The 12,633-nt window shown below is 46.7% G+C and overlaps 2 protein-coding genes across 5 annotated transcripts in view; one reads left to right on the top strand and one right to left on the bottom strand.

The window, feature by feature from the left end:
- Positions 1–214: 214 nt before the first annotated feature.
- The window catches only part of CHIC1 (cysteine rich hydrophobic domain 1), a 218,320-nt gene continuing 205,901 nt past the window's right edge, over positions 215–12,633 (bottom strand). Inside the window, exon 8 of the mRNA XM_074200803.1 lies at positions 215–1,919. The gene's annotated coding sequence lies outside the window, so the exon portion shown is untranslated. The remainder of the gene's footprint in view (positions 1,920–12,633) is intronic.
- The window catches only part of LOC141497931 (ligand of Numb protein X 2-like), a 94,578-nt gene continuing 89,617 nt past the window's right edge, over positions 7,673–12,633 (top strand). For 3 of the 4 annotated variants that reach the window (XM_074200798.1, XM_074200800.1, XM_074200799.1), the window contains exons 1-2: positions 7,673–7,942; positions 8,518–8,615. The gene's annotated coding sequence lies outside the window, so the exon portion shown is untranslated. The remainder of the gene's footprint in view (positions 7,943–8,517; positions 8,616–12,633) is intronic. The other variant, XM_074200801.1, reaches the window with a different exon arrangement.

Below are 12,633 nucleotides of genomic sequence, written 5' to 3'. Positions count from 1 at the left end.
CTTTCAGTTCCAAATATATACTCCTGAAATTTAATCTCTCTCTCATGTGACAGCCTTTCAAATACTTGAAGACAGCTGTCATGTTCTTCACTTCACCCCACCCCTAACAGTTGCATTTTCTCTACACAAAATTTCTCAGTTTTTTCAACTGATTCTCATTTGCCAAGAACTCAAGGCCCTTTGCTTTCCTTGCTCTTGTCTCTCTTAATGAAGTCTAAGATTGCCATGAACTTTTTTGGTTCCTACAACAATGTCTTGCAATTCACCAAAATCTCCAGATCCCCCCCCCCCCAACAAACTGCTGTTTCACTATGCTTCCATCATCTTGTTGATTTTTTTAATCCAAGTCTAAAACTTTGCATTTCTTCCTATTACATTTCAGCTTAAGAGATCTGACCCAAGGTTCTAATCTGACACTGTCATTCAGTATGTTACGTTGTTTTACCCAATTTGATGCCATCTGGAAATTTGGTGAGCATGCCAACTATTCCTTTATACAGGTCATCAAATAAAGATCTTAATGAGCTCAAGGAGAGTTTCTTCCACTTTGACATTGAACCTGAGGAACCATTAATGATGACAAATTTTGGGGTTCTCCATTCAGTCCATAGAAGTATACACGACAATGCAAAGTGCTTTTATGATACCCTGAAAGCTATTTACGGACCAAAGCCATATTACCACATTTCAACTATTCAGTGTTGATGGAACCACATTGATTAATGATTAAGGACATGATCCTAAAGAGATGGGCTGAACACTTCCATAGTGTTCTTAACAGACTGTCATCAATCAATATAGAAGCCACTGACTGTTTATCTCGAGTCAAAGTCACTCGGTCTGTAGTTGAAGTTCCAACTGAAGAAGAAGTTTTGAATGCCATTAGGCAAAGCACCTGGTGCTGATTCTACTGCAGTTGAGATTTACAAGGTTAGAGGGCCCATTGCTCATCTAAAAGCTGATTGAAATTGTCCAGGCTATATGGCATGAGGAGATTATCCCCTAGGAATGTAAAGATGCCTCCATTGGCCATCTCTGTAACATTAAAGGGAATATATTGTCCTGTGACAATCACAGGGGTATTTTTCTCTTGGTCATGGTTGGTTAGATTCTTGCCAGAGTCCTCAATAGGCTGATATTTCATCTGGAAGATGATCACCTCCTTGAGAGTCAATGTGGCTTCAGAAAGGGTTGAGGAACAGTAGATAATGGTGTTTGCTGCCCAACAACTCCAGGAAAAATGCCAGGAGCAGAACAGAGGTCTGTACACAATGTTTGTAGATCTGACCAAGGTCTTTGATCTTGTCAGGAGAGAGGATTTATGGAAAATCATGTCAAAATTTGGTTGTCTTAAGTTCATCACTATTGTACATCAGTTCCATGATGGCATGCTTCTGGATAGTGGACAATGCTCTTGTGATTTCCTGGCCACTAATGGAGTGAAACAAGGTTGTGTCCTTTGTTCACATGTTTTTTAGCATGGTGTTTTCAGCCATGTTGTCAAATGGTTTCACTGAAGATGAAGACAACATCAAGTCAGCTACAGCACTGATGGTAAATTCTTCAACTTGAAAAGACTACAAGCCAAGACCAAAGTAGAGAACATATTGGTGCATGATCTTCTGTTTGCAGATGATTGTGCTCTCAATGCAGCCTCTGATGCTGAGATGCAGTAAAGTATGGGTCGATTCTCTGTTGCTTGTGCTCATTTTGGCTTAACAATTAACACCAAGAAAACAAAAGTGTTCCATCAACCAGCACCACGCTAGCCACAGGTGAAACCATCTATTATGGCCAATGAAGAAGTGTTGAATACAGTAGATGAGTTCACTTACCTTGGAAGTGTCCTTTCCAGGGAGTTGCACATTGACAATGAGGTCGATACATGCATCACCAGAGCTAGCTCTGTATTTGGGAGACTGTGAAAGAAAATGTGGGAGAGAAGAGGCATTAGACTACTACCAAACTGAAGGTCTACAGTGTCATTGTGCTGACCTCAATGCTGTATGCCTGTGAAACCTGGACAGTCTACCAGTGCCATGCCAGGAAACTGAATCTCTTTATTTCAATTGTCTCATCTGGCAGGAGAAGATTCTAGACACTGGGGTCCTTTCTCGAGCTAAACTGCCCAGCATTCCAATTCTCTCTACAGAGAATGCAACTGTGCTCTCTGGGCTGGCCACATTGTTAGAATGCCAAACTTATGCTTGCCAAAAATACTATTTTATGGAGAACCCACACAGGGTAAGTGCTAATGGGGGGGAGGGGTCAGAAGAAGTGATACCAAGACACCCTGGAAGTCTCTCTTAAGAATTTTAGAATTGATTGGGGGGAAAATTGTAAAACTCAAAATAAATAAAATCTTAAAAAAAAGAATTTTAGAATTGATTGTACAATATGGAGACACTGGCACAAGATCGCCTAACATAGTGTGCCCTCATCAAAGAGGGTGCTGCATTATATAAACAAGGCAATATTGAAGTAGCTCAAGGGAAATATGAGATACATAAATCTAAACGCCCCAGGTGTTCACATAGACTATTTGTGTCCAATCTATGGTAGAACATTCGGAACTTGTATTGGTCTGATCAGCCACAGTTGAACACACTAATTTGTCTCAAACATAGTGATGTCATTTTGTTCTTCTTCCAAAGCAAAGGACAAGAACCACTAAGGAAGTTTTTGTTGAATACTTTGCTAAGATCTAGATAAATTCTCTCTACAAAATACCCTGCTCTACTAGCTTAGTTCCATCAAAAAAGAAATAAGATTAGTCTTGTATGACCTGTTCATGATGAAACCAGGTTGACTTTCTGTGATCACCACTTCCTTTTTGTTAACCATGTCTTTAGTAATATGTTCTAGAATTAGCCAAAGGAATGGAAGTCAAAGTCATTTGTCTGGTCTGTGATTTCTGTTTTCCCTTCTTTGAAAGTTGGAATAACTTTTGCCCTTTTCCTTTTCCATTCTCCACAATCTTTCAAATATTACTGACAGCCTGCTCCTTCACCTTCCAAAGGGCCATTCCCAGGAAGAGTTTGGAAGTCCCTAAAACTATGCAATCTCATCTTCACCAGGGTTGTTGCATCCTCCTCCCTTCACTCTACCTTTCCACTTCTTACTCTGAGGATAGTGCTCAAATGATCACTACCATGAAGGGCATGTCCCACAAGGGTATGCAGGGGGATGTTCTGTTATTCTACTCCACATCTCCATGACTTCCCAGAGCAATATAGTCTTACCTGGCTACCACTCCCCTACATGTACTTTATTTTCCCTCTCATTCCTTAATACAATGGAAATTCCTTGAAGAAAGTGTCTGTCTCTCTTATGTCCCTTGTCATTTGTGTCCCTCATACTTTTATGTATATTCATTCATTCATTCAAATACTATTTCATTGGGCTCTAACTGCTCATTTTAGTAATATGTGATGGTGCAGCCAGTCGATCTGGGCTTGAGGATTTGAATGCACAGAACAGATAAAAACTCTCTTACCATCACCCTACTTATTAAAAAAAAAACTTCCATATTAACCTCATGTTCTGTCCACTTCCATTTCAAAGGTCATTCTCCTCAGCAGAGAAAATAGATACAAAATATGTAAAGGCCAGCCCAACCTTGTCTTCCCCCTATTATCAGTTAGATGTATCCCATTCCTTCAAGCATAAGTTTCATCATTTCTTTGATACTCCTCTTTTGCCTGTTTACTAACAACAGTAGTAGCAGCAGCAACAATAATCCTGAATTCATGTTCTTACCTTCCCTCCCTGTCAAACTTTAGCTTTTTAGCCTTCCTGACTCTTTACTTCTTCTTGATTCATGGTATGCTTTTTTTTCTTTTTAGATTTTGCAAGGCAATGGGGTTACGTAGATTGCCCAAGACCACACGGCTAGGTAATTATTAAGGGTCTGAGTTCAGATTTGAACTCAGGTACTCCTGACTCCAGGGCCGGTGCTCTATCCACTGTGCCACCTAGCCACTCCCAATGGTATGCTTTTTTAAAAGTTTTTTTATTTACTTTTATCGTCCATATGCACATGTATATTTTTAAGTTACAAAATTTCCTTCCCAACCCCCTCCTCTAAGTGGTGAACAGTTCAGTTAGCATTGTATATACATAGTTGGTATGCTTTCTGGCCTGTAACATTCTTTTGTAATTAGCCTGTTGCTTGTCCCTGCTTTCATCCTTTATACATGCCTTTTTTAAAATAGCTTAGTGAACTCCATTAAGACATTTTCCATTTTCCTTAACATCAAAATTGTTTCCAATCAAGCAAGAAGTGTTTATTTAGCATCTGAAATAAAAAAGATAAACTAGACCCTTCCTTCAAAGGGCTTACATTCTACAAGGTAGATACAATATGTTCAGATATATATGGAGCCATAAGGTTCATACAACAATACAAAATGATTGGGTATGTGAGGTGAAAAGTGTACCAAATACTGGACAAATCAGGAAGGTGGCAGTTCAGGTAAGTTTTGAAGGGAACTAAGGATTATAAAAGATTATGATGAGAAAGGTGAGCGTGAGACAGCCTTGCAGAATGATCTATGAAAATCTAACTTGGATTCCATAGGGCACAATAGAAAGGGAGAGAGACATTGAGGAGGAAAGTGCTAATCTGAATGGGTATGAGGGAGTTAGGGCCAGGGAAAGGAGCTTTGATCTGAATACCCCATGACCCAGAATTGTCAGGGTTCTGACTGGAGTCATAAAAGAGTAGATATTGGATGGGCACTTCCTTTCTAGGAGCAATGGTAATTTTGATTTGATTTCATTATCTCCTGGACAAGAGGAGAGTTGAATAGGCTGGCAAGATGCCTACGCTGGCTAGACCCTGACATCCTGGGCGGGATGTGTCGATAGACTGAAGTTAGAACTGGGGCAGGCTAAGTACAGAGGGTAGAGCTGAAGTTTCACTTCTTTAATGAGAAGAAACAGCATCCTTCCCCAGGGCACTCTAGCTAGAACCCAGCCCATGGAGCAATGAGTTTTTCATTCTTGTCAGTTCTGTGGAAATCTATGCTCAGCACTAGAATATCTGACATGACACTTTGTTTGATAGAGTAGTCAGTCAGACAATAAACATTTATTAAGCACCTACTATATTCTAGACACTGGAGCTTAGTCTAGTGAGGGAGACAGCATGTAAACAACTATGTAAAAACAAGCAATAATACAAAATTATTAGGAAAAAAAGCAAGAAGGCCCTAGAAAGAACAGGGTTTGGGAAAGGCTTCCTGGAGATGAAGAGATTTTAGCTGGAACTTGAAAGCAGTCAGAGAAATCTTGGGGGGGGGGGGGGCGGGGAGGCAAAACATTCCATACTTGGTGGAATGGCAGCCAGAGAAAATGTCCAAAAGTCAGGAGTTGGAATATCTTATGTGAGGAGCAGCAAGGAGGGTGATATCACTAGATTGCAGAATGTGGTCCAGATTGGGGGGTGGGGAGGGTAAGGTTTAAGAAGGCTGGAAGGGCAGGCTATGAAGAGCTTTGAATGCCAAACAGACGATTTTTCTCTTTGATCTTGGAGCTAATAATGAGGCACTGGAGTTTATCAAATAGGAGGGTGATACAGTCAGACTTCTACTTTAAAAAGATCCCTTTGGTAGCTGAGTGGAGGAGGATGGACTGACATGAGGAGAGCCTTGTGGCAGGCAGACCCACCAGCCATTATGGCAATAGTCCAGAGGTGAGGTGATGAGGTCCTGCATTATGTCAGAGGAAAGAAGAGGGTGTATGAAGAGGGATATTTTAAAGGTAAAATCAACAGTCCTTGGCAAAAGATTAGATGGGGACAAGAGTGGAATGAGAATGAAAAGTAGATTAGTGGACTAGATTGTAAATCTGGATGACTGGGAGCATGGTAGTACCCTTAGCAGTAATAGGGAAACCAACCCTGGCACCCTTCACCACCTCTCCCCACCACCATGGTTTGGTAAAGAGGCTTGTCTTAAATCTGTGTAGAAAGTATTGGTCACTAAACTAGGAAGACCTGTCCAGTCATTAGACTCTGAAAAGGAATGATTCGACCCTCCACCTGTTTTCTTTCCTCCTCTCTTTGGAAGGTGGGTAACTTTCTGAGATGGTCACTGTGTATACATGGCAGCTAAAACAGAGACTAGACTAGGAGAGCTTGAGTCTTTGCCTCTGGCTACTTCTTCTGTTGTGTTTCTTTCTCTGATCAAAGGTGACTGATTATTGCCAACCTTAGAGATAGCTTTGGGAGTTCCTGGGTTCCTCATTCAACACCAAATGCTTCCTAAATGTACTATAGGGTTGGGTATACAGAGTCCAGGGTGCAAGAAAAAGATTGAACCCTTTCTTTAGAGGTTGAGGAGGTGAGAAGGGGGTCAGCAATAACCAGCACTGCAGATGAGTGAAGGATGAGAACTGAAGACTTTTGGATTGAGAAGTAGAGATCACAGAAACAATGCCTTAGATAAAGCAGTTGCTACTAAGTGAGTTTCTAGAGGGCAGGAACTTGTCTTTTGACTCTTTGTATCCCCTGGGTTTGGCATGTTGCCTGGTCCCTAGTAGGAGCTTGTTCAATAAATGTTTATTGATTGAATTGAATTCATGAAAGTCATACTGCAGGGAGATGATTGGATCCCATTTCTGGGGGCTGGAGATTAGGAATATGCCCCAGTTTGAAGTCTAGCAGTTTAAAGATGGTAGAAACTTCGATCATAGATCATTAATCTTTCATTTTACAGATGAAACTCTAGGCTTAGTGAGGAAAAGTAACAGAATCCCAGAATTTCCCAGTTGGAAGGGCCCTATAGGTAAACAAGAATCGTCTCTATGATAATCCAGCAAGTGGCTATCCAGGTTCTTCTTGATTATCTCCAAATGACGGGGAGCTCATTAGCAGAGACTGATGATGCCATTCTTAGACAACTGTAATCAATAAAGAATTTCTTCACTTCTCTCAAATAAAACTCATATGGCATGGAGCTATTTTTTGTGGCCCTGGGGCTCAATGCCTCCTATACACTTGAAGAATTGGTTATTTTACCAGGCAATTGGGATTAAATGAGTTGTCCAGGATCACAACACTGGTAGATGTCTGAAATCAAATTTGAACTCAGGTCCTTCTGACTTTAGGGCTAGAGTTTTAACTACTGTGCTATGTAGGTGGCACAGTAAGTAGAGCACTGGCATTAGGAGGACAGGAGTTTGAATTCAACCTCAGCTACTTGACATTTGCTAGTTGTGTGACCTTGGGGTAGTCACGTATCCCTGATTGCCTGGCATTCCGGGCCATCTCCTGTCATCCTGATTCATATCTGGCTACTTTCTCTGGAGGAGAGAAAGTGAGACTGATGCCTTAGCATAGCACCCCTTCGTTCAGATACATTTCATGTGCTTGTCATGGCATGACCTGCTTGATGTCACGGTCTCCTTTGAGGACAAAGGACCAGCATCATTATCGTTGTCATCATTTCACCAGGAAAGAAAACTCTATGGGAGGGCAAGCTACTTTACCACACATGGTATCCCGGATTTGGAAAGCTGGAAGGAACTTTCGGGCTCATTGAGTCTGATTTCCTCATTTTTGCAGACGAGGGAACTGCTGCACAGAGCTTCCATCATGTGAATAGGGTCACCCAAGGGACAAGTATCTGAGGTTGGATCCTCGCTCTTCCTGATTCCGGAGCAGTAACATTGTAGCTTTCCCCTTCACTCCCCCCATCCCCAGCCCGGCCTCGGCTCGGTATATAGCAGAGCGCTGTTGCCGAGTCTCCCCAGTCCCATCAGAAGCCCGGCGGGCTTCTCTACACTTTGGCAGAGGCTTCGGACTCCCTCAGGTCGCTGGATCTCCTCTCCGGCTGCAAGAGGGGCCCCTTCGGACCCAGGCAGCCCCCGGGCCTGCCTGGCTCTCCCGTTAGGATTCCACGCCAGGCCTCTGGCTATTGTTCGCCTCAGTCTCCTGCTAGTGAGTTGTTGGGATGGGCCCGGGGCTGGGGGGCGGGGGGGGGGGGGGAATGGAAAGAACCTAAAAAGCTGTGCTAAGTGTGGGTGGTTGTGCTTGGTGACTGGTCTGCCACAGGACACTTAGCCCTGAGGAGTCCCCTTCCATTTCCGGGCCTCAGTTTCCTCTTCTGCAAAGTGAAGGAACTGCCCCGGCTGTTGGGTCAAGATCTCGTCCCTCCCCGGGCCCAGGTCCTACGGCTGTGGTGCAGGGTGGGGGGGGGGGGGTTCCCCACCACGCGCGTTCGGGGCAGCGTGGCTGGAGCCCAGCGGCTGGGGGCCACCGCGTGGGGGTCCGGCGGCGCGCTGGGCCCGGGGAAGCTGCGGGCACGGGCCCCAGGATGTGGCGCAGTCAGGGGAGGCGGCGGGGCCCCGAGCGGCCGGAGGGCGGCGCCCAGGGGCCCCGGGGGAGCGGTGCTGGGGAGGGATAGGAGGCCGGGGAGGGGAGGGGCCGGCTCGGGCCGGGCCGGGGCGGGGCGGGGCGGGGCGGGCCGGCCCGGGAAGAGGCCAGCTGCCCAGACACCTGGCTCCCTCCACCAGACTTCCTCTGCACACGTCAGTTCCTACTCCGCTGCTCCGAGCCAAACTTGGGGGGCCGGGGACCCAGCCCGCCCAGCAGACCCGCCCAGCGCCACCAGGTGAGAGCCACTCCGGGAGGGGGGGCAGCCGCACACCCCCAGAGACAGACCCAGAGACGCCCCCCGAGACTCAGACCCCCGAGGCTCAGAGACCCCCCCCGAGGCTCAGAGACCCCCCAGGCTCAGAGACCCCCCGAGGCTCAGAGACCCTCCCCGACGCTCAGAGACCCCCCCCTCGAGGCTCAGGGACAGACCCCCGACGATCAGAGACCCCCAGAGGCTCAGAAACCCCCGAGGCTCAGAGACCCCCCTCGAGGCTCAGGGACCCCCCCCGGCTCAGAGACCCCCAGAGGCTCAGAGACTCCCCCGAGGTTCAGAGACCCCCGAGGCTCAGAGACCCCCGTGGCTCAGAGACCCCCCCCAGGCTCAGAGAGCCCCGAGGCTCAGAGACTCCCCCGAGGCTCAGAGACCCCCGAGGCTCAGAGCTCCCCCCCAGGCTCAGAGACTCCCCCGAGGCTCAGAGACCCCCCCGAGACTCAGAGACCCCCCAAGACTCAGAGACCCCCAGGGACTCAGACCCAGAGGCTAAGCTGTCCACACGCACCACATGCCCACCCCCACAATCACGCCCCCTCCACACACCGCACACGGACACATTCATAGCCGCACACCAAGTTTCTCACACAGAAAATCTCTCTTCCACACGCACACGCACACACACACACACACGCACATCCTTATAGAAACTCACACTCACATACAAACACACACAAAGTCTCACCCCCCCACCCCCACCCCCCACACAGAGGCGGCCATTCGGGCCAGGAGGGCCTCCCGGGCCACTGCTCACTCGTGGCTCCCCGAGGGGCACCGGGTGGGCGCCAGCTGTGCCCGGGAGCGAGGAGCAGTAGCCTCCAACTCCACTCCCTTCCTACTCATCCGGCTCCCTCTCAGCTCCCACACTCGCTTGGATGGGCCCCTCACCACCTCGGCCAGGCATGTTCCAAGGCCCCTTTGAGCCCCAATTCTTTCTACTCAGTGGTCCTCCTAGGTTCACCATTCTGAGCTTTGCAGACCGCCTCCAGCTAGGAGCCCTCTCAGCCCCCAGGCTCATTTTCTCTAGCTCGGGGTCCCTTTCCAGGTCTCACATTCTACCACACAGATTGGCCTTCGAGCCTCCATCTCCCACTTCCCCCATCTCACTTCTGCCTCCTAGAGGCCCCGCCACCCTTCCAAGCTCAACTCCAAATAACCCCTGCACCCTCCCCCAAGCCTTTCCTAGCGCATCTAGTTGCTCATACTCCCCCTCGCCTGCTGTGGATTTCTTTGAAAGCAGACTGGAATTTCATGATTTTTGGAGAACTTCAAAGAAAATCCCTCTCCTAGGCAACTTGGCCACACAACTCTTCTGAGGGCCAGTGCAAAATCAGGCTCCTTGTCCAGCCTAGCTGGGTCAGAGTCAGCCCTTGAACCCAGGTTCGTTTTGCATCCTTTTAGTCACCCCTCACTTCATGGCCACTCCTGGCAGCCCGGGGATGTCTCCCTCTAAGGAACTCAAGCTCCTTGGACTGAGGGACAATTTTATTTTTGCCTTTCAATTTCTAGCACCTGTCTGATAGTCTTAAGCAATGCTCATTGATTGATTTCTCCGGTACATCTAACCTCCTTCCTCATTATTTCATTCCACGTTTATATTCTAAGGCCTCTCCTAGTTCTGACATTTGGCGATCTCATGTCCTCTCTAGTTCTAAGGTTTTGTATCCATTTCATGTTTCCAGACACCTTTCCATTTTGGACTTTGCAATGACCTCTCAGCTCAGATGTTTTATATTTCAAGGTCCCTCCCAGCTTTAAAACACTGTATCATAAATCCCTTTTCAATTTTGCCACCCTCTCTTCTAAGGTCCCTTTTACAAGCCCGTGCATTCTATGGCCTTCATTTCCTCCCTTCTCTAACGGCCAGCATAGCTTAGCTATGGACAAGTCACTTAACCTTACATAGCCCCAGTCAACTCTCTGAGGCTCGAAGACCTATAACACCCAACTGAACTGTTAAAGGAAGTTTCTTCCATCAATTAAAACGGGTATCAAGATTAAATACGAAAAGTTCCAAGTTCCCCTCTGGTTCTGACATTCTCTGCTCCAAAAGTTTTACCCAGTTTGGATATTCTGTTCTGCCTTCCAAGGTTTCTTCCAACTCAACTATTCCTTGTTTTACCCTCTAAGATCCCCACACCACCACCATGCCCCTCAACTCTAAATTCCTGTTGCCAGAAGAGTGTAAATTTATGGCTGGAAGGGGCCTTTGAGATTACTTAGTCCAAGCCCCTCGATTTACTGAGGAGTAAAGTAAACTAAGACCCAAAGAAAGAATGAAACAATTTCAAAGTCACACGGAGAGTAATAGCAGAGTTGGATTTTCCAAAGCCAAAGCCTCATGGTTGAAGGTCCCTTCTAGTTTTTATAGTCCACGTTTTGATATTCTGCTTCCTTTTTTCTCCTTTCACTTTCTTCTCTCATCCTCCTTTTCAAAACCCCATTCCTTTCTCCACTATCCTCCTCCCTTCCTCTCTTGGCCCACACCTTCCTTTCTACATTTCCATCTTCCTTGACCCTCCTTTCTTCCCTCTCCTTCCATCCTCCTTCTGTACCCTTTCTTCCAGCCCCACTCCTCCAACCTCTTCCCTCACTTTAAACCTCCCTCCTTCCATTCTCTTCCTACCCCCTCCTCTTTTCCTCTTTTCCCTTTCTCCCTTTCTCCATCCCTTTTCTTTGTTCTTTCAAGACCTTCCTTCCTCTTCAACCCCCCCCCCCAAACCTGTTCCTCCTGAGCCCCAGCCCTGATGGTTTGCCCCTCCCAATTTGGTGAATTCTTCCTTCAGACCCCTCTGACTCTGCTCCCTGCCCCAGCTGCTCTGTCCCCCTCTTCATATACACATGAAAGGACTCCTCCCATTTAACCTGATCTCTTCATCTACCCTCAGGATGTTATTCCAGAGCCTCTTCTGGGGCTGTGCCCTCACATTTTGTCTTTTACCTGGCAACCTTTGATTAGCAATTTACCCTGTGGGCTTGCCCCTTATGGAGTCACCCAACTAGAAGCTAGAACCAACTTAGAACAGAAACTGCCTCTCAGATCTTCCCTGTGGGGAAGCTGAAGCCTGAACAAGCTAGGGGCCTCAACTTGCCCCCAAACCCATCACCAAGGGCAAATTAGACACCAGGTCTCAAGACTTGAACAGTAAAACTGCTTTGATTGGGATTTCTGTGATGGGGTTACCATACCAGCAAGGGACTGGAGAGGGCAGGGTGTTTGGGGGGGGTCTCCTTTGTACAGCAGTTTGGGGTTCCCCTAAACTAGCAGGAAGCCAACTCTTGTTTCCCACAATTTCTGGCAAAAATTTCCAGGCTACCTTAAGCATCAAAAGGGAGAGGAAACCATTTGAGGCTCTGAGACTGAGTATTCTTACTGCCAACTGTGTGACCCAGCTCAAGTCACTGCCCATCTTGGCTTCAGCTTAACCTCTCAGATCAGCTCTCAAAATTTTCATACCATTATCTTTGGGGCTTTCTTCCAGAATGGAGACCCCTGGGACAATAGAGGGCTGTCAATTTTCTTCTTTCTCTTGGAATGATTGATTCCTTCTTGGAACTTTGCCCATGGTAGGTGAATTGGACCTGTGTCTCTGAAATGGGCCTGACTGCCAGTGAGAGTGATGCCTAGACAACCTGGGCAAAGGCCAGAAGCCAGAGGGCCTTCACTTTTTGGTGTGTCCTGAATCTCTTTGGCAGTCTGGAGAAGCTTAGAGACCTCTCATTAGAACCATATTTCTAAAGGCCAAAAATGAAATGCTGAGGATCACTAAGGAAACTAACCATATGAAAATAGTTATCAAGAGATTTTTACAAAAAGTTCATAGACCCAAGTTTAGAATGACTGATCTAAGTCTAACCCCCTCATTTAGAGAAGGGGAAATTGAGACCAGAGAGAAGGGCTATAAGGGCAGTTTAAAAACTGAGATAGAGAGATGGAACACATCTACAAATATGAAAAATTGGGAGAGAAGGGGGTCAGGGA

Source organism: Macrotis lagotis, chromosome X (assembly GCF_037893015.1).
Source record: "Macrotis lagotis isolate mMagLag1 chromosome X, bilby.v1.9.chrom.fasta, whole genome shotgun sequence".
Lineage (NCBI taxonomy): Eukaryota > Metazoa > Chordata > Mammalia > Peramelemorphia > Peramelidae > Macrotis > Macrotis lagotis.
Note: the sequence above shows the minus strand (reverse complement) of the source record. Positions and strands in the feature narration are given on the sequence as shown.